At 44.7% G+C, this 26,414-nt stretch overlaps 1 long non-coding RNA gene across 1 annotated transcript; it reads right to left on the bottom strand.

The window, feature by feature from the left end:
• Positions 1 to 984: 984 nt before the first annotated feature.
• Positions 985 to 25,944, bottom strand: LOC140407857 (uncharacterized). The gene is made up of 5 exons (XR_011939844.1): positions 25,847 to 25,944; positions 20,556 to 20,678; positions 12,592 to 12,724; positions 11,621 to 11,732; positions 985 to 1,622 (listed from the first exon to the last, which is right to left on the bottom strand). It is a non-coding gene; the product is annotated as an uncharacterized lncRNA (long non-coding RNA).
• Between the last annotated feature and the right edge of the window lie 470 nt (positions 25,945 to 26,414).

Genomic DNA, 26,414 nt, shown 5'->3' on the forward strand with positions numbered 1-26,414 from the left:
GGTGCCGTCCAAAATGGCGCCGAAGATGGCGGTGTCCACAGGGCGCACATGGCGGGCGGCATCAAAGATGGCAGCGCCCACGGGCCGCACGTGTCTTGCAAGGAGGAAAATAGTGGGCGCCCCTGGGTCGCACATGGGGGTGCAGGGACGCTGAGCCTAGAAACAGCGGCGACTAACCGGGCCTGGCAAACAGAAACAAAGTGTCCCTTCTTTCCACATCCGTTGCAGGTCGCGCTCCGTGCTGCCAGCGCTGCCAGGGGTGTTTGTTCTGCCCGCAAAAACAGCATTTGGCCCACCAGGGTTGGCTGGCTGCCACGCGCGCAGGCTTGCGGTAAGCTGGAGTCAGCAGCTGGTGGGGCCCACGATGCCCATGAGGGTGCCGCGTGGTCGGGGGCGTACGACTGGACGTTACGAGAGGCCACTGTTAATGAGTTCGCGAGCTGCCTAGTTCCTGCAAGATCAAGCGTACCCCCTTCCACTAGGCGTTGGCGGACGTACGCAGACCTCATGCCCGTAACGAAGGCATCTCGGATTAAAAGTTCTGTGTGCTGGACTGCCGAAACTGCCTGGCAGTCACAGTTCCTCCCCAGGATGTGCAGGGCACGCCAGAAATCATCCAGGGACTCACCGGGAGTTGCTGTCTCGTGGACTGGAGGTGCCTGGCGTATAGTTGATTGACTGACTGAGTGTAATGCCCCTTCAGGAGCTCCATTGCTTCTGAGTAAGTGGGCGCATCCCGGATGAAAGGAAAAATGTCAGGGCTCACCCGTGAATAGAGGACCTGGAGCTTCTGCGCGTCCGAGGGTTCCTCAGCGGGTGTTCGGAGGTAGCTTTTGAAGCAGGCTAGACAATGGTCAAAGGCGGACGTAGCATTGGCTGCCTGAGGGCTCAGCTGTAGGCAATCAGGCTTGATGCGAAGATCCATCGTTTTAAAAATCTTTGCTCAATAAATTGATGCACTATCAATTACCACAAAGACGAGAGTAGTGGAATAATCGAGGCTTTATTGGGCAAAGATGTTGTGCTTCCTGTAGCTGGAACCAGGATGGCTGCAGCACCGGCGAGCACACACATTTATACGCCGCCTACTGGGCGGAGCCAGCAGGCAGGGATTTACCCATGTACCTCTACTATATGTGTCTTACCGTAATACATATAATACTGCTAGTGGTGACTACCACACAAAGTTAATTCACAATAAAGTATCATTAACAAAGGTACAATAATCCCAGAACTGTTATGGTGCCCGAAGGAGGCCATTTGGCACATTGTGGCTGCACCGGCTTATTACCATTCCCCTGTCTTTTGCCCATACCCCAGCACATGGTTTCAATTCAAGTAATCATCCAATGCCCTCTTGAGTGCCTCGATTGAACCTGCCTCCACCACTCTTCCAGGTAGTGCATTCCAGCCCGAATCGCCCATTATGTGGAAAGGTTTTTTCTCACATCACACTTGCTTCTTTTGAAAATCACTTTTAATCGGTGCCCTCTTGTTCTTGATCGTTTTACGAGTAGTAACAGTTCCTCCCTATCTACTCTGTCCAGCACGCACATGGTTTTGAATCTCTCTATCAAATCTCTTCTTTGCCTTCTTCTCTCCAAGGAGAACAGTCCCAGCATCTGTGGAAAGAGAAACAGAGTTAACGTTTCGAGTACATATGACTCTTCTTCAGAGAGGGTTGTGACACCCTGGGAGCCCATTTGCATACTCATATCCAGAGGCGACTAATGTCAGCACTTTGATTTTGGGTGAATATAGCTTGTACTGCAATGGAAACTAAGACATTGACAAACAAATGTTGTATCATGGCCAGGTCCACAAGTCTGCTCATGAATTTGGCCATTTTTGTGAGTGCCACGAAGAGTCCAACACGAGTTTGTGAGTCAAACAAAAACTTAACTTTATTGACACTAATATTTACACAGCACCAGTAGTTTGCGACAGGTCTTCTCTCTTGCTGGCACCTAACTGGCCGGCTCTATTTATACAACAGAAAAGGTTAACAATTGCCCTACCCCTAAGATCAATGGGATAACTAATTGTCCCTATTCAACAGGGTCTGTGCCTGTTACAACAGCCACCACTTGCAGGCAGATAAAGGGGCAGAAAGGAGAGGGGAGAGGGGTGGTCAAGATCAGAACGGGGAAAGTCAAACTAGGAAGGCAGATAGAAAGGTCAGAAAAGAACAGAGAGGAATTAGGTGAAAGAAAAAGACAAATTGGGAAGCAACATGGGAGATCACGGAGAGACGGACAGAAGTGTGGGATAAACAAAGAGAGACCAGGAATATATTCAAAAATGACACACCAGGCAGATACACCTGGGAGGAAAATACTAAAAAATAAAAATGGGCATTGACATAATTTAATGTCATAAATCAGTGATCCTGGTAACCTCAATATATAAAAAGGCTGATCTCCAAATGTTTGACTCACCATGTGTAAAGCCTAGAAACATTTGTTGGTAATCAATTAAAAGCCATGTATGTCGCTGTACTTCCTGAGTGACACACATTGCTCCAAATATACCTTATACATCATACCTCTGATTCACTGCTGCTGATTTTATTGGGAAGCTGCTTTTGTATGAAAAAGACTTGTGGGGTTAAATGGTCAACTTCCATTCCATATATTAGAAAATAGAAATAATATACAATGATAGGTTGTGTAAAATAGTTGCAGGAAATAATGGAAATGGCGATCTCCTGTAGTTTCCCGATAAATCTTTTGAATACGCGCCGTTCATTTACTCTGAAAACTCAGGAAATTATTGAGAAAATGTTTAAACAGTCATCAACTGCAAAATCAGTCAACTGAAACCTTCCAACATTACTATGCAATAAATGCCGAGGTTCTGTTCTATATCAGAGTGATGCAATGTGGCATGTAGTTCCACGTGAGTGAAATAAATCATCAAAGTCAGAATCTTCAAATGGATCGTTTGCAGAGAATCGGCAACTGACGCAGTTCATATCTTGTATTTTCCAAACACAGCCATTTTTCAGCTGCGTTCCATCACTTTGTTTCTGTACAATTTATATCTTCAGACTTAAATGCACATTAACATTTGAGATAATGTGAAGTTGACTGTGTTTTTGCTAATGACGGCCTGTTTTCAGTCAGCCATTTATGATTCAAGCAGCAGCTTTCACTCAGAGCTAGTTTATTAAATATTAAGGTTTTCCATTTACTTTCTTTCATGTCTGCAGTGCTGAGCAGAGACAATTGTACAGGCAACTTTGGGAGTGAACATCGTCCTTACCACATCAGTTAAAGCTTTCCAGCACACTAACCAAAAGATGCTGCTCTAAGTGAAGCCAATTTCTGAACTGCTTTCATGTTAAGACCATAAGACTATAAGACATAGGAGCAGAATTAGGCCACTTGGCCCATTGGGTCTGCTCCGCCATTCAATCATGGCTGATATTTTTCTCATCCCCTGTGAGCTCATAACGCCTGATCCCCTTATTAATCAAGAATCTATCTATCTCTGTCTTAAAGACACTCAGTGATTTGGCCTCCTCAGCCTTCTGCAGCAAAGAGTTCCACAGATTCACCACCCTCTGCCTGAAGAAATTCCTCCTCAGCTCTGTTTTGAAGGATCGTCCCTTTAGTCTGAGATTGTGTCCTCTGGTTCTAGTTTTTCCTACAAGTGGAAACATCCTCTACACGTCCACTCTATCCAGGCCTCGCAGTGTCCTGTAAGTTTCAATAAGATCCCCCCTCATCCTTCTAAACTTCAACGAGTACAGATGCAGAGTCCTCAACCGTTCCTTATATGACAAGCTCTTCATTCCAGGGATTGTTCTTGTGAACCTCCACTGGACTTTTCCAAGGCCAGCACATCCTTCCTTCGATACAGGGTCCAAAACTGCTCATAATACTCCAAATGGGGTACTACCAGAGCCTTATATAACTCAGAAGTACATCCCTGATCTTGTATTCTACCCCTTTTGACATGAATGCTAACATTGCATTTGCTTTCCTGACTGCTGACTGAACCTGTACATAAACCTTAAGAGAATCTTGAACAAGGACTCCCAAGTCCCTTTGTGCTTCTGATTTCCGAAGCATTTCCCCATTTAGAAAATAGTCTATGCCTCCATTATTCTTCCTTCCAAAGTGCATAACCTCACACTTATCCACATTGTGTTCCATCTGCCACTTTTTGCCTCTCTCTTACCTTTTATGTATTGAAAAAAACTCTTCCTATCTTCTTTTATATCACTAGCTAGCTCACACTCATACTTCATCTTCTCCCCCCTTATTGCTTTTTTAATTGTCCTCTTCTCACTTTTAAAGGCTTCCCAATCCTCTGGCTTCCCACTAATCCTTGCCACTTTGTATGTGTTTTCTTTATCCTTTATGCTGTCCTTGACTTCCCTCGTCAGCCATGGATGCCTCATCCTCCCCTTAGCATGTTTCCTCCTCCTTGGGATGAATTTTTGTTGTGCCTCCTGAATAACCCCCCAAAAACCTGCCATTGCTGTTCCACTGTCTTCCCTGTTAGCCTCCGTTTCCAATCAACTCTGGCCAGCTCCTCCCTCATGTCTTTGTAGTTACCCTTATTTAATTGTAATACCATTACATCTGATTGCAGCCTCTCCCTTTCAAATTACAGGGTAAATTCTATCATATTGTGGTCACTGTTCCCTAAGGGTTCCTTCACCTTAAATTCCCTAATCAAGCCAGCCTCACATCACCAAATCCAGAATTGCCTGTTTCCTAGTAGGCTCTGTCACAAGCTGCTCCAAAAATCTATCTCTTAGACATTCCACAAATTCCTTTTCTTGGGATCCACTACCAACCTGATTTTCCCAGTCCACCTGCATATTGAAGTCCCCCATGATTATTGTAATATTGCCTTTCTTATATGCCTTTTCTATCTCCTGACTTATTTTCTGCCCCACCTCTTGGCTAATGCTAAGCGTCTGTACATAACTCCCATCCGGGTGTTTTTACCTTTGCGATTCCTCAACTATACCTACAGAGATTCTATGTCTTCTGATTCTATATCGCTCCTTGATATCGATTTAACTTCATTCCTCACTAACAATGCAACCCCGCCCCCTTTGCCCATCTGCCTGTCTTTTCAATAGGACACATATCCTTGGATGTTTACATCCCAGCCCTGACTCCCTTGCAGCCACATCTCTGTGATGCCCACAACATCGTACCGGCCAATTTCAGTGTGTGCAACATTTACCTTGTTCTGTATACTGCGCGCATTTAGGTACAGCAACCTCAATCCTTCATTGGCCACCTCCCTTCTCAAACTTGTCACCTTTTTTGCCCTGCCTGACGTTAGATTCCTGCCACATTCTATCCTCTCTGTTCTATTACATGGTCTGGAAACTTTACTAACTTCTCCTGAGCCCTCGGCTCCTTTAACTAGTTGAAAGTCCTCATCATTAACCTGCACTTCTACCCTCTCCTTTAACTTTGATTTTCTAATTCTCCATACAACTGAACCCTCCCCCCCACTATTTAGTTTAAAGCCATGTTAAACATGGCTAAAGGTGCTTGGCTGAAGGTGAAAGGAATCCACAATATCATACTCTATTTCTGTTTTTAGAACAAGAACAAACAGCAATTTTTTGTATTGTAATTTTAAAAATGTATTCTTGGGATGTGAATGTTTTTTTAAATTTAGAGTACCCAATTCTTTTTTTTCCAATTAAGGGGCATTTTAGAGTGGCCAATCTACCTAGCCTGCACATCTTTGGTTTTGGGGGTGAAACCCACACAGACACGGGGAGAATGTGCAAACTCCACACGGACAGTGACCCGGGGCCGGGATCAAACCCGGGTCCTCGGTGCCATGAGGCAGCAGTGCTAATTGGGATGTGAACGTTAATGCCTAGGCCGGCATTAATTGTCTATCCTTAATCGCCTTGGAGCAGGTGGTGGTGAGTTGCATTGGAGGCAGTTCAGAGGAGGTTCACCAGGCTGATTCCATGGAATGAAAGCGGTGATGTATGAGGAGAGATTGAACAGTTTGGGCTTATACTCGCTGGAGTTTAGAAGAATGAGAGGGGATCTCAGGGAGGTTGGAGCTGAACAAAACCTTGGTTAGGCCACAGCTGGAGAAATGTGTGCAGTTCTGGTCATCTCACTATAGGAAGGATGTGATTGCATTGGAGTGGATTCAGAGGAGATTCACCAGGATGTTGCCTGGGATGTATTTGAACTATGGATAGGCTCGGGTTGTTTTTTTTAGAGAAGGGAAGGCTGAGGTGGGAACTGATTGACGTATACAGGATTCGGAGAGGTATGGACAGGGTGAATATGAAGCAGCTGTTCCCCTAGTTGAAGAGTCAATAATGAGGGGACATAATTTTAAGATGAGAGGCACGGGTTTAGAGGGGATTTGAGGAAAACCTTTTTCACCCAAGTGGGAGTCTGGAATGCACTGCCTGGGAGGGTAGTAGAGAACGGAAACCTCACAATCTTTAAAATGTATTCGGATGAGTACTTCAAATGTCATAACATTCAATACTATGGACAAGTGCTGGACACCAAGGGATAATTTATCATGGCCAATCCACCTAATCTGCACTTCTTTGGACTGAGGGAGGAAACCGGAGCACCCGGAGAAAACCCATGCAGACATGGAGGAAGTGCAAACTCCACACTGACAGTCACTTGAGGCCGGAATTGAACCCAGGTCCCTGGTGCTATGTGGCAGCAGTGTTAACCACTGTGATACCATTCCGCCCAGTCCATACAGAACTGCAGAAGGGTCATATGGCCTTGAAACATTAACTCTGTTTCTCTCTCCACAGATGCTGCCAAACCTGCTGAGTTTATCCAGCATTTTCTGTTTTCATTATATATTATTAATAACATCCTTGTGACCACTTGACAGGGTGTGTGACACTGTATCCTTTACAATAAAGGAGGTCACTTTCTGGAAATAACTAACAGACATCGTACACAGGGCAATATCTGTCAGAAATCAGTGAAAGGAACGTCACTCGCAGCAGTATACCAATAGTTTGCTGGTTATATGCAGACATAAGAACATAAGAACTAGAAGCAGGAGTAGGCCATCTGGCCCCTCGAGCCTGCTCCACCATTCAATGAGATCATGGCTGATCTTTTGTGGACTCAGCTCCACTTTCTGGCCCGAACACCATAACCTTAATCCCTTTATTCTTCAGAAAACTATCTATCTTTATCTTAAAACATTTAATGAAGGAGCCTCTACTGCTTCACTGGGCAAGGAATTCCATAGATTCACAACCCTTTGGGTGAATAAGTTCCTCCTAAACTCCTAAACTCAGTCCTAAATCTACTTCCCCTTATTTTGAGGCTATGCCCCCTAGTTCTGCTTTCACCCGCCAGTGGAAACAACCTGCCCGCATCTATCCTATCTATTCCCTTCATAATCTTATACGTTTCTATAAGATCCCCCTTCATCCTTCTAAATTCCAATGAGTACAGTCCCAGTCTACTCAACCTCTCCTCTTAATTCAACCCCTTCAGCTCTAGGATTAACCTAGTGAATCTCCTCTGCACACCCTCCAGTGCCAGTACGTCCTTTCTCAAGTAAGGAGACCAAAACTGAACACAATACTCCAGGTGTGGCCTCACTATCACCTTATACAATTGCAGCGTAACCTCCCTAGTCTTAAACTCAATCCCTCTAGCAATGAAGGACAAAATTCCATTTGCCTTCTTAATCACCTGTTGCACCTGTAAATCAACTTTTTGTGACTCATGCACTAGCACACCCAGGTCTCTCTGCACAGCAGCATGTTTTAATATTTTATCATTTAAATAATAATCCCTTTTGCTGTTATTCCTACCAAAATGGATAACCTCACATTTGTCAACATTGTATTCCATCTGCCAGACCCTAGCCCATTCACTTAGCCTATCCAAATCCCTCTGCAGACTTCCAGTATCCTCTGCACTTTTTGCTTTACCACTTATCTTAGTGTCGTCTGCAAACTTGGACACATTGCCCTTGGTCCCCAACTCCAAATCATCTATGTAAATTGTGAACAGTTGTGGGCCCAATACTGATCCCTGAGGGACACCACTAGCTACTGATTGCCAACCAGAGAAACACCCATTAATCCCCACTCTTTGCTTTCTATTAATTAACCAATCCTCTATCCATGCTACTACTTTCCCCTTAATGCCATGCATCTTTATCTTATGAAGCAACCTTTTGTGTGGCACCTTGCTTGATCATTCCGCCTTCCACAACATTCAAACCCTCCACCACCGACGAAACGTGGCAGCCGTGAGTACCATATACAACAGTGTTTTTCAAACTTTTTTGCCCGGGACCCATTTTTACCAACCATACACCCTTCGCGACCCACGCCAGCCGACCTTCGCGACCCATGCCGACTGACCTTCGTGATCCATGCTGCCTGACCTTCACGACCCACCATTTTCACTTACCTTTAATGTGACAGGTGAGCCTGCTTGGTCCTCACAATCTCACTTGCTTTGTCATTCAATCTTACATTTCTGCTGAGGACTTCAGCTGATGATTTAAGATCTCACTGCATTCGTTTTAAAAAATCAAGAGGTTTGTCCTCGGACTTGACATGGTTAGTCTTAAAATGTGTTTGAAATATTAAGCGTTTTAGCCCGTAATCATTTGCCAGTACTTCCCTGCATATAACATACAAGAACTTTGAATACTGATTACAGTGGCACAATTAATAAACCCATACCTCAAGTAATCCTCTTTATGCTGCGTTGTCCTGTTTTAAGCTTCTGCATGGGTTGTTCACCAGAGGCCCTGGAGCCCACGCCAGCACTTCTGTCAGCTGTAAAATGGAGGAATTGTTCTCGTGCCCAGAACACGTGATGTCAGTGTATGGGGCGCGTGACCTGCTCTCTGCTGCTGCTCAAGACAGGAAGACTCCAGCAATTTTTTTTAAAAATCTGCTTCTGGGTCAGTGCGCTGATGTCAGGAGGAGGCTTTCTGTGCAGCTGGGCTCTGGTCTTGCGCACTTCTGAGGGGGCTTGTTTGCGTGGAACCACCGGCATTCTGAAAGAAAGTCGGGGCCAGCACCTTTAAAAGCCGGTCGCGCCTTGTGCACTACTTCTCGCATTCATGGCGGCGCATGACCTGCGATCAGGAACGCCGCGATGCGTGGGCCCGTGATCATGAAGGCCGCAACGGTTGGCCTCGTGACCCTACCGACACCCGGCAACGACCCACCTGCGGGTCGCAACCCTGGGTTTGAAAATGACTGATCTACAAGATTCACTGCAGTAAGTTACCAAGGTTCCTTAGACAGCATCTTCCAAACCCACGACCGCTACCATCTAGAAGGACAAGAACAGCAGATACCTGGGAACCCCACTGTGGTGTTCTTTGTGATTCTTGTTCTCAGGATGAATGTTGTAATGTTCACAAAGACCACAGAAGCTAAGTTCATAAACAAAGCTAACTTTTATTTACACTACTTAAACTAAGCTCGACCACTTACTCCTAAAGTAAATAATAATCTAATCTACAATCTGTACTCAACTACACTAGTCTCAACACTATCTAATACTGTACTGAACTCTCTATCACTGCTCTCACTAGCTCTCCTCCCCAGCTCACTCCCAGTGATCTGTGAGTCAGTGCTTTATATAGTCCTGCATCTAGCTCCATCTAGTGGTTAATTATAATATGACATTAACCTTTTGTCATCTGTACATTTCCTATAGTGTCACACCTACCTATCTATTCCCTTGATAATTTTATATGTTTCTATGAGATCCCCCCTCATCCTTCTAAATTCCAATGAGTACAGTCCCAGTCTACTCAACCTCTCCTCGTAATTCAACCCCTTCAGCTCTGGGATTAACCTACTGAATCTCCTCTGCACACCATCCAGCACCAGTACGTCCTTTCTCAGGTAAGGAGACCAAAACTGAACACAATACTCCAGGCCTGGCCTCACTAACACCTTATACAATTGCAGCATAACCTCCCTAGTCTTTAATTCCATGAAGGACAAAATTCCATTTGTCTTCTTAATCACCTGTTGCACCTGTAAATCAACTTTTTGTGACTCATGCACTAGCACACCCAGGTCTCTCTGCACAGCAGCATGTTTTAATATTTTATCATTTAAATAATAATCCCTTTTGCTGTTATTCCTACCAAAATGGATAACCTCACATTTGTCAACATTGTATTCCATCTGCCAGACCCTAGCCCATTCACTTAGCCTGTCCAAATCCCTCTGCAGACTTCCAGTATCCTCTGCACTTTTTGCTTTACCACTTATCTTAGTGTCGTCTGCAAACTTGGACACATTGCCCTTGGTCCCCAACTCCAAATCATCTATGTAAATTGTGAACAGTTGTGGGCCCAACACTGATCCCCGAGGGACACCACTAGCTACTGATTGCCACCCAGAGAAACACCCATTAATCCCCACTCTTTGCTTTCTATTAATTAACCAATCCTCTATCCATGCTACTACTTTCCCCTTAATGCCATGCATCTTTATCTTATGCAGCAACCTTTTGTGTGGCACCTTGTCAAAGGCTTTCTGGAAATCCAGATATACCACATCCATTGGCTCCCTGTTATCTACCGCACTGGTAATGTCCTCAAAAAATTCCACTAAATTAGTTAGGCACGACCTGCCCTTTATGAACCCATCTGCGTCTGCCCAATGGGAAAATTTTCATCCAGATGCCTCGCTATTTCTTCCTTGATGATAGATTCCAGGATCTTCCCTACTACCGAAGTTAAGCTCACTGGCCTATAATTACCTGCTTTCTGCCTACCTCCTTTTTTAAACAGTGGTGTCACATTTGCTCATTTCCAATCCGCTGGGAGCACCCCAGAGTCTAGTGAATTTTTGTAAATTATCACAAGTGCATTTGCAATTTCCCTAGCCATCTCTTTTAGCACTCTGGGATGCATTCCATCAGGGCTAGGAGACTTGTCTACCTTTAGCCCCATTAGCTTGCCCATCACTACCTCCTTAGTGATAACAATCATCGCAAGGTCCTCACCTGTCACAGCCTCATTTCTATCAGTCACTGGCATGTTATTTGTGTCTTCCACTGTGAAGACCGACACTGGAGAAAGAAATCCAGCCCACTGCATACTGTCAGATAAGCACCCCCTCAGCTCTAACTCAATATGGTGACTGTCCCTTCAAGGGAAACACAGCAGAGTAAGGGTCACTCGGTCAGGGTGACCAATCAGGACTCAGAACAGGCAATCACCACAGGGGCAGAAGGTATTTTAGAGCTAGTAGCAAACATGCAGCTGCTTTTGAAGATCACTGTAAATAAATCCCTTTTCCTTTACTAATGCTGTCTCTGAAAGTGCATCATTACAATCAAGTGTAAACATAAGCCAGTAACAATTTCCTACAGTCTGCACTGACTGTAACCCCTCAAAATTTAACAGAAGCTACTATTAATGGATAGGAATCAAAACCCGTTAAATGGGTTGGTTGAGCTGCTGTCTGGCTCAAAGCAGCTTGTAAAGCTTAATTTAGCTGTGTGGGTTAAATGAAAATTCATTGTAAATGTTGCTGTACTGTAATTCACAGAATAACACAGTAGACATTAAAGTATTAAATATAATCCCATCTCTCCTCACAAGCACAAAGAATGTTGTCATGACATACCTGGCCCCCTTCGTGATCCCTTTACCCCCCAACTTTCACCCATTCCAAATGGCTGCCTTTCTCACAATCACTTCTTCCTTTCCAAAATATGTCGATTGATGACAATGTGACACTGAAAATTAACAGAAATAAGAAGGAAACAGAATGCTCGTTAGACAATAGTAATCTCCAGAAACATCTCTGAATGCATTTTCTCTTAAAATTACTTGGCCGATAAAAATAAAACCTCCATCTGTGCCATTGTTCGAGCCAACACTGCTAACTTTGTACTTTGGTTCAGGTCCATTGCCCATTGTGGCACATGTGAAAGTTCTGCAGGTGACTCACTTATCAGCAGATCTCTGTGTTTTCTCTGGAACATTCACCAACTCATGAGATCAACAGCAAACGCATTCACCTAACTACATACCAGGTGTGCCTTTCTGATATTTACAGGGCTGGTGAAATTAAATCAAAATCTTAACAATTAAATAGGTCGGGGGAAGAAAATAATTCACAGACTAGTAAAGCAGGTTAAAAACTGGTTTGAAATGAATGGAAAAGTTGTACGTGATCAAATGATTAAAGGCACTGAATTGAAAAGGTACAAATTATAAATGCATGAATAGTGTTATTTAACAGCAATTGGCTGCATCCAAGCTCTCTAACATTGCAAGTGATTACGTCAAGTGCAAATTCTTCTAAACCTTTGTCATCTGTCAGCAATGAAAACGTAGTTGAATTGCTCCCCATGGCACACTAATATTTTATGGAGTCATTCGGAGGTATTTGTCTCGCCGTCGGTTTCTGATCATGGTTTTGAACCGCTTAAGCTATACTTTGCTATTTTTAAGATATCAGTTGAACATTTCGCTGTGCAGGCATCTGCTATTCTCGGTTTAACTGCATCACTGTGTGGCTGCTGGCCGGCAAAGAGCTGCATTGCGATGAATTCGTTGGCCGCGTTCTGCCTAAAGAGAAGAAGCAGTTACCTTTTTCTTGTATGTTTAGAGACCTCTTAACTGCTGCTGTTCACAAAGCTATATAAATGATGAAATATGGAAAGGTCGCTTCCTCCCTGTGCAATGCAGGTGATTTCCTCATTATCGTTTAGCTGCTTCTAGCCTGAGGGAAGGAACAGGAAAATGTACAGAATCTTGACCGCAGCCAGCTTCCACATCGTGCTTCCTTTGCAATTTAGAATTTCAAATAAAGAAGTGCAATGGCATGGGGGTTTTGTTTGATTTTGTGAAAGTTTTCTGTTTAACGGGTAACGTTAGCGACAATATCAGAGGCTGATTGGGCAAGAAGAATTACTGGGCCTTTACTCACAGAGTTGATTTGCCATTCATGACTGAATCAGTTTGAATTAATGCTTGTATTCAGACCAATATTATTGTTGTTTTGCCACATGATTGGGCCAAATAATAGCATTTCTGCTGTTTAACAGAAGGCAGCAGGATAAATATTTGCTTGAATAGTTTAATTAGTAAAGAGATCGTCTCAGAGACAACTACTTGCTAATTTTTAAGCTTAGGGACAGTTACTAGCCCCAGCAGGAATGTTCTGATTTGCAGACACAGAGTGATACATCTGAGTTTGTCTGCACCCACAAACAAGAGTGTGAACTCTGGCACCAATCTACATCACCTCCACCATTGAATTCCTTGAGTTGAAAGTCCAATTCGCCAAAGATCTCATCAGATGGTATTCCATCACCATTTAAAGTATAAAATGTTAAGGATGCGGGAAATTCTAGCTCAATGTGGAAAAAAAATCTGATTTATTGCAGCGAGAGAGAGAGCGAGAGAGGCATTTAAGAGAAGTAATCAGGAAAAAATGGCTTACATAGCCATTGACTGAGGCCCAGTTTTTCTTCCTGACAGACAACCCGATAAGAATGGGTATTTTACAGGTTGGTGAAGGGTCAACAACAGGAAATGACCATCCCCCCTGTGTGATTATGTTGAAAAACCAAAAACCCCTGAGTTCAGCCACAAATCCAATGCTACACCAGTGAAATCATTGGAATGTTCAATGCCACAAAGGCCCATTGTTGACAATTTATTACACTTCATTGAACAATGCGACAGTCCATCAATATTGCAAAATGATGACATTCAGATGGGATGTCGAGGTAAAAGGTTCTCTGGTGCGATATTGGTAATGGAACAGAGAATTCTGCTAGTGTGTTGGCCATTGTTCAGTCATTTAAGGTAAAATCGCCATAATCCCAGATGATCATAGTCTGTTTTCCACTTTGAGGGGGAGAGCTGACTGGTGGTTGTAATGTTCTTGCCAGATGACCTGATGTATATTACAAGAACACTTGTAGCTAAAGCTATAAACAATTTATTAACATTAACTGTGGGTCAAATATATACAGCAGCTGAATAACAGTATGAACATGCACAAGCAACCTCTCTCCCTAGTCAGTCTGAGGTCACCTCACTCTTACATTCACTTATATACTAATGGGACTCCTAGTGGTCAGTTGGTGAATTGCAACACAACCATGATATCACTACAGTGGCGATTTAGCCTGAGATTGCCACACCTCAGGCAAGGGGAAAGGTTGAGAAGGCAGGCCTTTGTGAATAACCTCAGCCATTATGGGAATTGAACTTGTGTTGCTGGCCTTGTTCTGCATCAGAAACAAGCTGTCAAGCCCACTGAGCTAAGCTGGACCCTTGAGTCCCTTACTAGCACCATCAAATACAGTTGAACATGATCATGCACCAAATTTGCTGCTTTTGGGATCTTACTGTGCACACATTTACTGCCGTGATTGCCGATGTGATAACAGTGACTGCACTTCAGAAGTAATTCATTGGTGTGATGCATTTTGGGAATTACTGAAGATGTGAAGATGTGCATATAAATGCAAAGTCTCTCCGATTGTAATGTTTTGGAAGGTAGCTGAGGTATAAAGACATGCAAAACTAAAATCCTGTGACACAGACAACCTGTGACAATCATAGAGTGAAAAAGTTTGTTTAGAGCAAGCGCGTCTCTTCACAACACAGTGGGAAGATGGTGCTGTACATTGGGGGTGGGATTCTCTGCTCCTGCCACTGTCAATCGGAATTCCCATTGAAGCCACCCCATGCCACTGGGAAACCCATAGGTAGGGGTGTACTGCTGATGGGAACAGAGAATCCCGCCGCCAATGAACAACCGGAGAAATCCAACCATAACCTTTAAATTTGTTCATAATACCTGAACAAGTTTATAAACTGTTCCTTTATCCATTCAAATGCAGAAATAATTAATTCACAAATAAATATAGCAGACGGAAGTTTAATCAACTTAGCCATCTGCCTGGACCAGAACTTTACTTATCCTTCACTGGGGAGATTGATTGGACTGGTAATGCAGGGGCCAAAGCTAATGCTATGGGGATGAGGGTTCAATAGCGACCGTGGCAGCTGGTTCAATTTGAATTCAAATTCATAAAAATCTGGTGCCCCTGAAACTCTCACTGATTGTCATAATCAGTCAAAAAGAAAATAAAACTTAAACACAGAAGATTACATTTGCACAGTTAAAAAGACTCCCACAAACATTTCCCAAAAGAGTCCTGCTTAGTTAAACTGACAACTAAACACTCTTTCTCAGGCAACAGTCCCTACACATTTGTAATCTATAAAACTTTGAGTAACATTGCAAGATATCCACTATTGCTGTGAGGGAGGTATTTCACCTTGCTTCTCCCTCTCTCAATTGGTAAAGGAAATTCAAGGCTTGTAACAAAACTTTGCTTTCTGGAATAGACAAACACTTTTCTGAGGAGGACCAGAGCTCACTTTGCTTCTTTCACAGTTCTCTCGAAACACAGTACATTCTTCAGAATATAACCTGGTCACTCCCTCCTCATAAAGCATTCAAACTTTCCTTAAATATGTTTTTTCTTAACTACCTTTGGAAGTCGCGTTTCCCAGAATATAAAACATGTTTTATGTTGCGTTTATGCCAACTATCTTTGGTTAAACTAAATTTAGTACTTCACTTTATTCATTTATGTTCATTTCCAGTTGTAAATTTTCCTTTTGGAATAAAGCAGCTAAACTTCAACTCATTCTCTTATCTCCAAATGTAAGTGTCCATTCATGTTGTTCCCTGGTATCCCATCTTAATTTTGCTCATCGCCATTTCAAAAGCTTATTTTTACACCTAACCCCTTTTTATAGCATAAACCTTATGTCTTCAGTTTTATTAAATTAGTCACATCCACATATATACACATAAGCCTGTCTCCCAGTATATCACAGTGATATTGTAAAAAAATAGGATGTTTCTTTACATTGAGAACAACACCAGGGTCTGCCCAGCAGCAGAAGGCACCCCACTGCGGGCAGGTCCAGCAGCCACCAGGAGTTGACTTGCCGACAGATGACCTGGGGTTGCCCCATGAGGCCTCCGGCGGGAAGATCTCCCAAAGGGGCTCCAAAGATTCCATCCTATGTATCTGCTTTCTTTACAGAAACTGGATTGTGCACTGATTTCCAATTTTGATGCCGTATTCGTTTTTGTTCGTAAACAGCCACACCAAATCTGCCTCCTTTTTTTAAATTACTCATAGAATCAAACATTCTGAGGAAAGAGTTTTTTCATTTTTGAGAGAAGTTTCCCACACAAAAATGTAACCACAAGTTTAAGGAGGATTGTTAGACTTTCCATCAAGTATGTAAATTACTAAGCGCCGCAATGTTTGGATTAGATTCTTGCTTCTACATTCTTTGCCCTAAAAGATCACACGAAGACTGATAGCCCTCCAACTTCATACCACAAACTTTCTGCTGCATTGTTCATAATATTATTTTGCGATATAAGTGATATAAATAAGACAAAGTATATACTTAGTGGCAGCACTTTAACATTGCTGTTTCATTAGAGAATGTGCATTCATTTATAATACTGGAAAATGGTAAGACCATGGAGAGACTTGTAAAATTACCAAAATGCTCGCACTGAATGCCCAAAATTGCAGTTTGTTTACTGGATTCTTGAGCTGCACAAAACAGATTAATGACAGTTGAGGGACAAAACTAAAGGTTGCATAGAAATATGTGTTGAGCATCAGGAAGGGTCCAGATGAATCATGTGAACATGTTATTTGTGCGGTTCCCACAAAAAATGATGAAGTGGCATTTTGGACGAATTTGGCGGGGTGTTTCCCGCCAACTTTTTGGGGGAGATTCAAACCTGGATTCACCCACACTTGTCGTTTTTTTCGGCCTTGGTGAGTTTCTCCCGGTCGAACCCGTAGATTTGTTTTCAGCAATGGGGAGCTGAACTGGCAGGCAAGATTAGCTCCTCAGAGATTGGGGAGTTATTTTGAAAGGGTGCCCCGATCTCTGAGTGGGCTTGAGAGTCCATCACACCCACCACCTACATACAATGCCACCCCATGCGATCATGGGCATTAAATGCTGTGAAGTGAGAATACCCCCCCCCCCTCCTTTTCAGGATCCGTCACCTTTCAGGACCGCTCCCTTCACCCCCAACCAGGCATCCAACAGTGCAAGTTTGGCCTTGTCAGGGTTCCAAGGGGACTCTCCAGATGCCTGGAGGGTGGCAGGGTATGGTTGCACCCTGAACCTGACTATGCAGGGGCTCAAATGGCCTCCGAGACCACAGGAGTGGCCATCACGCATCGTCTCCGTTTGTGGAGACCAGCACTAATCGGCGCCCGGTTGAGGCCTTGCCAGTGCTCTGCAACCTCAAATAGGCTAATTTAAATATAATTATCTGGATGATGCCTAGTGAGGGCGTGATCCACATTACGCTGGACGTCACGGGTTGGGTGGCTCGCGCGGTTTTGCGCCCACCACGAAGCCTGGTTTGGGCCTCTCGACTCATGCACCTGCCGTGCCCTGATCGGCAGCAGATGTAATGCAGTGGGAAAATCACATCTGTCATCTGGGGTACTGCATCATTCGATAAATTATTTTAAAGGTTACCCAGTATGATGCATCATATTAGGTATTTCCCGTCCCAAACATTACCATCCAAATATTAAATTACCTCTCATTTTCCTCTATCATTTGACCCAAACATCATGTGCTTTCTGGATAAAAAAGACAGTTGCACACTGTGATGTATCGGAGAACACATCCCTGCTGGTGAAGTGTCACGTGATTTGTAGTGGGTGTTTGTGCGGGCTTCAGTTCTCCATCTTAGATTGTATGAGCAACATCCCTAATAAAACCGCTCACTGTGTCTGTGACAATCCACAGTGTGGGCACCTCCATACTTTTTCTCTTTGGGGCAAATTCAAAGATATAAAAAAAGAGAAAACCGACGATGAGGATTGAGGCAAAGAAAACAAAATTGCTGAACAGAAAAAACGGCGCCAAAATCGGTGGAGACTGCGTTACGAGCGGAGAAAATTCTCGGGACCAGACAATCCAACACGTTGGATGAAGCAAGCTGCCAATGCTGAAGATTTCTACAAAAGAAAGTCTACAACCGTGAGCAAAGAAGAATGACAGTTTGAAACTCTGCTTGCCATTGAAGGAATAGAGTGAGTTGCAGAGACCGTGCACATGGTAAACCTAAACAGGCTGTGGGAACGCGAATTCAGAAGTCTGACGACTCTGTACAGGCCACTACTCGGGGAAAAAGTCAAACCACAGGGCGGCACGGAGGCGCAGTGATTAGTACTGTTGCCTCACGGCGCCGAGGACCTAGGTTCAATCCCGGCTCTGGGTCACTGTCCGTGTGGAATTTGCACATTCTCTCCCTGTCTGTGTGGGTCTCACCCCCATAAGCCAAAGATGCGCAGGGTCGGCGAATTGGCCACGCTAAATTGCTCCTTAATTGTAAACATTTTAAAAAGAAAATAAAGGCAAAAAAGAAAAAAAAATCTAACCTGTATTGTGGATAAAGGGATCGCTTGTGCAATACATCCAGAAGAATTGGAAAAGAGGAAGTTGGGTGAGCCGGGATTCAGAATGGCGGGAAAACGGGCACATGGATGTATTTGATGAAAACTGTGAGACTTGGAACTAATAGGAGGAAAGATTCCAATAATATCTCTTAGCGAATCAAACACCAGAGAACCAAAGGTCGCAACATTTCTCAGTTCAGTTGGGTGTAAACCTTTTATGCTGCTACAAAATGTGGTTCACTCAGCACAACCAGGGGCTAAGTCCTATATCGAACTAATGAAGATTTTAGAAGGGCATTTCTCACCTAGACCGTTGTTAATTGCAGAAAGAGTTTGGTTCCACCGTCAAAATCAGGAAGAAGATGAAAGCATTTTATAGGGCGAAATTCTCCGATATCGGCGTGATGTCCGCCGACCGGCGCCAAAAGCGGCGCGAATCAGTCCGGCACCGCGCCGCCCCAAAGGTGGGGAAGTCTCCGCATCTTGAGGGGCTGAGCCCTCACCTTGAGGGGCTAGGCCCGCGCCGGGCTGATTTCCGCCTGCCGGCTGGCGGGAAAGGCCTTTGGTGCCCCGCCAGCTGGCGCGGAAATGACTTTGGCGGGCGGGCATGCGCGGGAGTGTCAGCGGCCACTCACGGCATCCCCGCGCATGCGCAGTGGAGGAGGTCTCTTCCGCCTCTGCCATAGTGGAGACCATGGCGAAGGCGGAAGGAAAAGAGTGCCCCCACGGCACAGGCCCGCCCGCCGATCTGTGGGCCCTGATCGCGGGCCAGACCACCGTGGGGACACCCCCCGGGGCCAGATCGCCCCGCGCCCCCCCACCCCCAGGACCCCGGAGCCCGCCCGCGCCGCCTTGTCCCGCTGGTAAGAGAGGTGGTTTGATTCTCCCCGGCGGGACAGGCATTCCAGCAGTGGGACTTCGGCCCATCGCGGGCCGGAGAATCGCCGGGGGGGGGGGGGCGCCAACTGGCGCGGCGCGATTCCCACCCCCGCCAAATATCTGGTGCCGGAGAATTCGGCAACCGGCAGGGGCGGGATTCACGCCAGCCCCGGCGATTCTCCGACCCGGCGGGGGTCGGAGAATCCCGCCCATAATTTCGTCACGACTTTAAGAAGGTTAGCAAAATATTGCGAGTTTGGTGCAACACTTGATGACACTCTTCGCGATAGACTGGCTTGTGGACTGGCAGCTATTCAGATGAAGCTGCTAACTGTAAGCGATTTAACTCTCAAAGCTGCTGTGGAAGTTGCCATATCTATGGAGTGAGCAGCGAAAGAAGGTTCACAGTAAGGGGCTGTCGTGAGGTTCCACAAAATGGATATCACAAGAAACAAGGCTGCATGGGAACAACCACGTCATTGAGATATACAAGTTGGACACCCAGCTGGCGAATGCTGGAGTAGAGAAAATAAGAATTGTGGTAAAAAGGGTCATTTGCCAAGGCACGTTGGGCTCAGAAAACTTCACCTGCACCAAGAATGTGAAGGAAAAAACACATCTGGATTAGTTGTGTGGATAAATTCGTAGACGAAGTTCAAGACCACTCAGAAGATGACGTATCTGAGCAACTACAGAATCTGAAATTAGGCACCTTGTCGATGTGGGTGATCAGAAATGCTCCTGGACATTTCCAAAACTTGATGGCCATCAGATTAAGATGGAATTGGTTGTGGGCGCAGCTGTATCATTAATATTTAAGACAATTTAGAATAAAAAGTTGAAGCATCTGTCTTTAACACCATCAAATGTGATCCTATGGGCATACACAGAAGAGGTTGTACCATTAAAAGGATACGTTATGGTGAAAGGAGAAGTAAATGGACAGATGGCGGAATTTCCTCTTCACGTTGTCTGTGGAAATTTTGATACAACATGGCTGACAAAACTTAAAACTCAAATGGGGAGCAGTAAATCAACTAGTGGAGTCCAAGAACAACCTACAACAACTCCTGGAGAGGTATGAGAAGTTATTTGAGGATACATTAGGCTCCATGACCGGAGTTGAAGCACAATTAAAGATCAAGCCACACAGTACACCAAAATGTCTCAAATCTAGAACCGTACCTTATGCCATCAAGTCAAAAGTCGAGGAAGAACGAGAAAGGCTAGTCCAAACAGCAGTCATTGAGTAAGTTGCTACAAGTGATTGGGAAAGATCAATAGTTCCTGTATTGAAATATGATGGCTCTGTGGGAACATGAGGAGATTTTAAAACAATTATTAACCCAGTATTGTGCTCAGAATACTATCCGCTGCAGTTGATTGAAGACTGTCTGGAGGACAGAAACTGAGTAAAACTGATCTATCACAGGCATATCTACAAACGAATGTGGCTGCAAAACCACAGCCGCTACCCACTATCATGATGCACAAATATCTGTTTTGTTACAGAAGACTTTCTTTTGGAATAACATCAGCTCCTGCTCTTTTCAGGCGTCCATGGATCAAATTGTGAGTGGGCTCAATGGGGCGCAATGTTAGTTAGATGACATTCTCATCACCGGTTTGAGTGAACAGGAACACATGAAGAACTTGAAGCTTCTCTGAAACATGAACAAAATCATAATCTCCAAGTTAAAAAGGAAAAGTCAAAGAAGATGGCAGCAATCTTAGAAGCGCCATGTCCTCAAAATGTGACACAACTAAGATCATTTTTAGGATTGATCAATTATGGTAAATTTATGCCGAATTTAGCAACATTATTGAAGCCTTTACACACCTTGCTATGTGCTAAACAGTTAAGGCACTGGTTAGAAGAATGCAAAAGTGCATACATCTTTGACATTGTCAGCACAGAGTACGACATCCAATATCATAAGTCAGCAACATGCAAATACTGATGCTTTGTCAAGATTTCATTAAACGTCAAACAAGAAGCTGAAGAACATTTTGTCAACATCCTACATTTTTCACTCGCGGACAATGTACCTGTGACTTCGGACCGAATTCTCCACCGGTGGGATTTTCTGTTCCGCCGACAGCGTACCCCTGTATGTTTGTTTACCGGCGGCGTGTGGTGGCCACAATGGGAAATCTCATCAGTCGGCAGCAGGAATGGAGAATCCCGCTTCCGGTGACAACATGTCACCAAGGAACATGCGGCTGGGGCGGTGGAGAATTCAATTCATCCCTTCATCTCAAGTGCAGAGATATACAAGAACCAATCCAGTGATGAGGAAGGTGATGGACATGGTCCAAAATGGAACAATGTCAGGTGATCATCTTAAAAATCCAGACTTCAAGCCCTACATCACACAAAGACATGAGTTGAAAGTTCAGAATGGAGTTTTATTATGGGGAATCCAAGTGATTATCCCTCCTTCCTGTGCAGTAAAGTCCTTGACTAACTACACAAGCGACATCCAGGTGTTGCGAGGTTGGAGGAACTGGCACACAGGTATTGTTGCCGGCCAGGATTAGATGCTCAAATCAAAAAGAAAGCGGGGGCAATGTCATTCCTGTGTAAAACTAAGAAACTCTCCACCACTGCGACCATTACATACATGGGAATGGTCAACACAGCCATGATAGAGAATACATATCTATTATGCTGCTCCAGTGGCGGATCACATGTTCCTAACGATTGTGGTGGACGCACTAAATGGCCGAAAGGCGTTATCATGAAGTCCATGACAAGCGAACAAACCATTGTGAAGCTAGACAAAATATTTGCAAGATTTGGTACACTCACAGTTAAGTCAGCAGGGATGGGAGGGGGGGGGGGCGGGGGGGGGGGGGGGGTCCAGGGTTAACAAGAAAAAGTGGAGGCAGAGAGGTGGGGTGTGTGGTAGCAGGCTGCAGTTCTTGGTTACTCATTGAGTTATGATGTGATCTCCTGTTTGTTATGTTTTGGTTATATTTTTGATCTTGGTTGTGGTCGTATTTGATGTTTATTTATCAATGCCTGAATAAAAATAATTTTTAAAAAAAGATTTTGGACACCGGAGCAGGTCCAAATGACAATGGTACTCAGATCACTTTGAAGGAGTTCAAAGACTACTGAAGAGGGAACGGTATGAAGCACATAAAGTCAGCTCCACACCATCCTACAACAAATGGGTTGGCCGAAAATTTTGTTCAATCATTGAAACATTCCATCAAGGCATCAAAGGGCCAAGAAACATTGGCAAGAAGAGTAAATAAATTGTTAATGCCTTACCGGGACACTGCACACGCAGCAACTCAGAGTTCACCAGCAATGCTGCTGTTCAGGAGGAAACTGCGAACACAGTTTGATTTGTTACTACCCCCCGATTCTTCAGAGATTGCCAACCCACAACAATAAGCACAGATTGCCAGGAGAGAATAGAAGTCCAAAAAGTGAGTATTTAATCAAGGAGAGCGAGTGATAGACAGAAGCTACACCTCCAGTGAGAAATGGTTACCTGCTGTGATCCTAACAAAGCCAGGTCCAGTATCACATACCGTACAGATGGATGATGAAAGAGTTTGGCAACGTCATGCTGACCGGCTACTAGCTTCACAAAGTGAAATTGTGGAAACTTCCCAAGACGTATTTCCCTTGGACAATGTAGACAGCGATATTTCAGAACAGAGGCCAGACACAGTGACAAGTTCAGATTGTGTTTCTGAGGTCTTCCCAATGCCTATAGAAATGGACACTGGAGTAACCTTCCAGGAAGTACCACCTACTGAAGGAAAAGAGGAAACATCCAAGGTCTCGAATAGCTAGGTTCCAGAATGGCGAATGCCATCTAAAAGGAAAGACGTCCAACTGAGAGACTGTCTTACTGAGTTGTATATATGTGTGTAGAGATAACGTACCAGTAGGTCTGTTGTAAAAATGTTAAGCCGTTGTCATTGCACTAAAGAAGTAAAGGGTGAGTGGTGTTAAGTATCACAGAATACACCCCTGCTAGTGAAGCCGAAGTAATTCTAAACTTGTTGCAGAACACTGATGGCCAATGCTCTGATTTCCTTTTCAGTTGAGCAACAAAGGTTCAATGTATTCAACTAACCTCTGGGCAAACATATCAGACTTGAATAAAGGTTATAATAGAATGGAGGCATCAAGGTAATGATATGGATTGCATTAAAAAAAATCCAGGGCTGGATTCTCCATTTCCGAAGTGTTGACAGCGATGCAGAATTTGTGTTGAGGGGCTAGCATCGGCGCCACGTGGAAAACAATCGAATCCAATGACAAATGGTGTGGTATTCACTGGTTTCGCGATTGATACTCAGGAGGCTGCCAAGGTGCAGCCACATATACACATTTCACTACCCACACACACCATCCCAGTCAACAAGATGGCAGCAAGGAGAGCAGCTCCACCAACGCTGAGCTGGGGACCACCCTGGACGTGGTGGAGGAGTGGCAGGTGATGTTGTACCCCAGCCTGGGAAGGAGGCCGCCGTTCCTGGTGCCTGGGTGCAGATGGCAGAGGTGGTCAGCGCCATGGGTAACACTGTCCGTACCGCCCAGCAGTGCAGAAAAAAACTGCATGCCTCCTCAGGACGGCCAGGGTAAGTAGGCAACACTGTGCTCCTGGCACCAACTCCTGGCTCACACACCCGTAAACTTACCCCCCTAAAGCGGAGGGCTGCCGAACCCCCGCCCGGCACCACATGCATACCAGCTGCCATAGCTGGGTGGCCTGGCCACTGAGGCCACCAGCTACCCACCGCCTTGGGCTGCATGCGTCGGACTGTCTACCATTGTCATTTTCCGTTTGCACCCCACTTCCAGGAGAAGGCCGCCCTTAACCACCCAGAAAGTGGTGGCACAGTCAATGGATGATGTGACGCAGTCCCAGACAGAGATGGTCCACTCCCTGTGCTCCATGGCCGCGGACATGCAGACCCTGGTCAAGACCACAGCGGACCTCCAGAACTGGCAGCATCAGGTGGCTGGGAGCCTCAGCGGTTGCCTCTGTTCGCACCCCATCCCATGGAGTAGCCCAGGGGCCATCGGGCAGCCCAAAGAGGGAGAGGTGATGGGACTCATGCCGAAGACTCCTGCAGGGTAGGTGCCGGATCACCGCAGCATCTCAGACTCCACGCCCCCACCCACCCACCCTCCTGTCCCTGGTGCATCTGATGGGCAGTGGGCAATTACTCTTTGGTAATATATCGTTACTCTTTGCTTCATAATCCAGAATGGTCTAATGGTGAGATTATGAAGAAACCACTAATCTCTAACTTAAAGCAAAATTGATTTATTGAATAACGATTGATTAATATTGTGTTTGCACACTCCACAGAACGAGAACTAGTAAACAATTAATCAATATTAAAGTAAGAACTAATTTAAACTACACGTGCTGCTTCTATCTAATCTTAACTATGCTGTGATCTATCTCTGTCTGCTTTCACTAGAACCAGAGGACACCATCTCAGACTAAAGGGACGATCCTTTAAAACAGAGATGAGGAGGAATTTCTTCAGAGTGAAGGTGGTCAATCTGTGGAACTCTTTACCACAGAAGGCTGTGGAGGCCAAATCACTGAGTGACTTTAAGACAGAGATAGATAGGTTCTTGATTAATAAGGGGATCAGGGGTTATGGGGAGAAGGCAGGAGAATGGGGATGAGAAAATATCAGCCATGATTGAATGGCGGAGTAGTCTCGATGGGCCGAGTGGCCTAATTCTGCTTCTATGTCTTATGGTCTTATGGTTCTCTGCCACTCTCAGGGCAGAGGCCTCACCAGTGACATCCACCCCTCCGGACCACCAGCTGTCTCTTCCTGGTGAGACTGGCAGTACTGACTGCCACTGCCGCAACCACCCAGGAGGTGATCAGGAAGGTGGGCTTGAGTCTGCAGCCTACCCTGTGGAAGCATATGGATGCAAGTCATTGTTGTTGAAAGTATTTTCAGATTCCTGCCTGGAAACCCTTCAAGTAGGGTTGCTATCTTGACAATGCTTTGCATTGGGAATAATGAAACAGACATTCAGTAGGGTTTGATGAGAGGTTCTAATAAGGTAATGTTGGTAAAGCAGGTTGGCTGGAGACTCGCAGTTCGAGTCTTGAGTCAACCTTAGCGTTACTAGCTGTTGGAATATCAAACTTTCAGATAGTTTCCTCCCTGAGAAAAGACGAGTGCTTGACCCAGTTTTGGCTTTGAGTTCAATGGGTTTGTGGTAATTCTGAGTGAAGCCACTAAATGTACACCAGTTTGTTCATCTCTAAATGAGAGGCAGGCATGTGCTTCATGGACACAGTTGAATAAATCAAACACTAAGCCAATGTGCCTAATCCAGTTTCAAAAAGACTTTACCCAATGCAAAAGAACAAAGCCACGTTGTTTTACAGAGTTATATTAAGAACCTAAACAGGCATTCGATTGCAACAACACAGACACGTTTTATAAAATGGAATAGTATGCCAAACCTTGGGTCGTTGGATATTAACTGGGTTCAATAACAACCTTCTCAGTTTCAGAGCCACCCAAGGTGATCTACTTTATTGGCCCCTTGCAAAATGTGGGGTCCCCCTGCATTGAGGAATCTCTCCATAGCAGGCACATTTTGAGCTGTATCTGTTTCACTCTGCTTCTCGTAGCCAAGAAAACCTTAATCCCAGGTCACATACGCAGATTGTCACGTGGCCCCTAAAAATCAAAAGTTATATTTTAACCACTGCATTTCTGTAACGCTTCTGCCGTGTAATTGCTGTAACAACATTGTTGACTCACTGTAGTGGCGAGTTGAACTGTACCACAGATACGTAGTAGGTGAACCTTAATGAACAGGGCTCCTCATCACTGGCTGCTGACAAGTGATAAGAGACAGGAGCAAAATTCGGTTTACTGCAGATTTAAAAATCCTGATCCTTCGGAGACATCAGATTCATCGCACTAGAGAGGATATTTCAAGGCACAATTAATCCATTGGCTGTTATCCTTTGGACAATTTAAGAAACAGGCGCCTGACGCCCTTGGCTTAATGTTTTGCTTTTG

The sequence above is a fragment of the Scyliorhinus torazame genome, chromosome 2, assembly GCF_047496885.1.
Source record: "Scyliorhinus torazame isolate Kashiwa2021f chromosome 2, sScyTor2.1, whole genome shotgun sequence".
Lineage (NCBI taxonomy): Eukaryota > Metazoa > Chordata > Chondrichthyes > Carcharhiniformes > Scyliorhinidae > Scyliorhinus > Scyliorhinus torazame.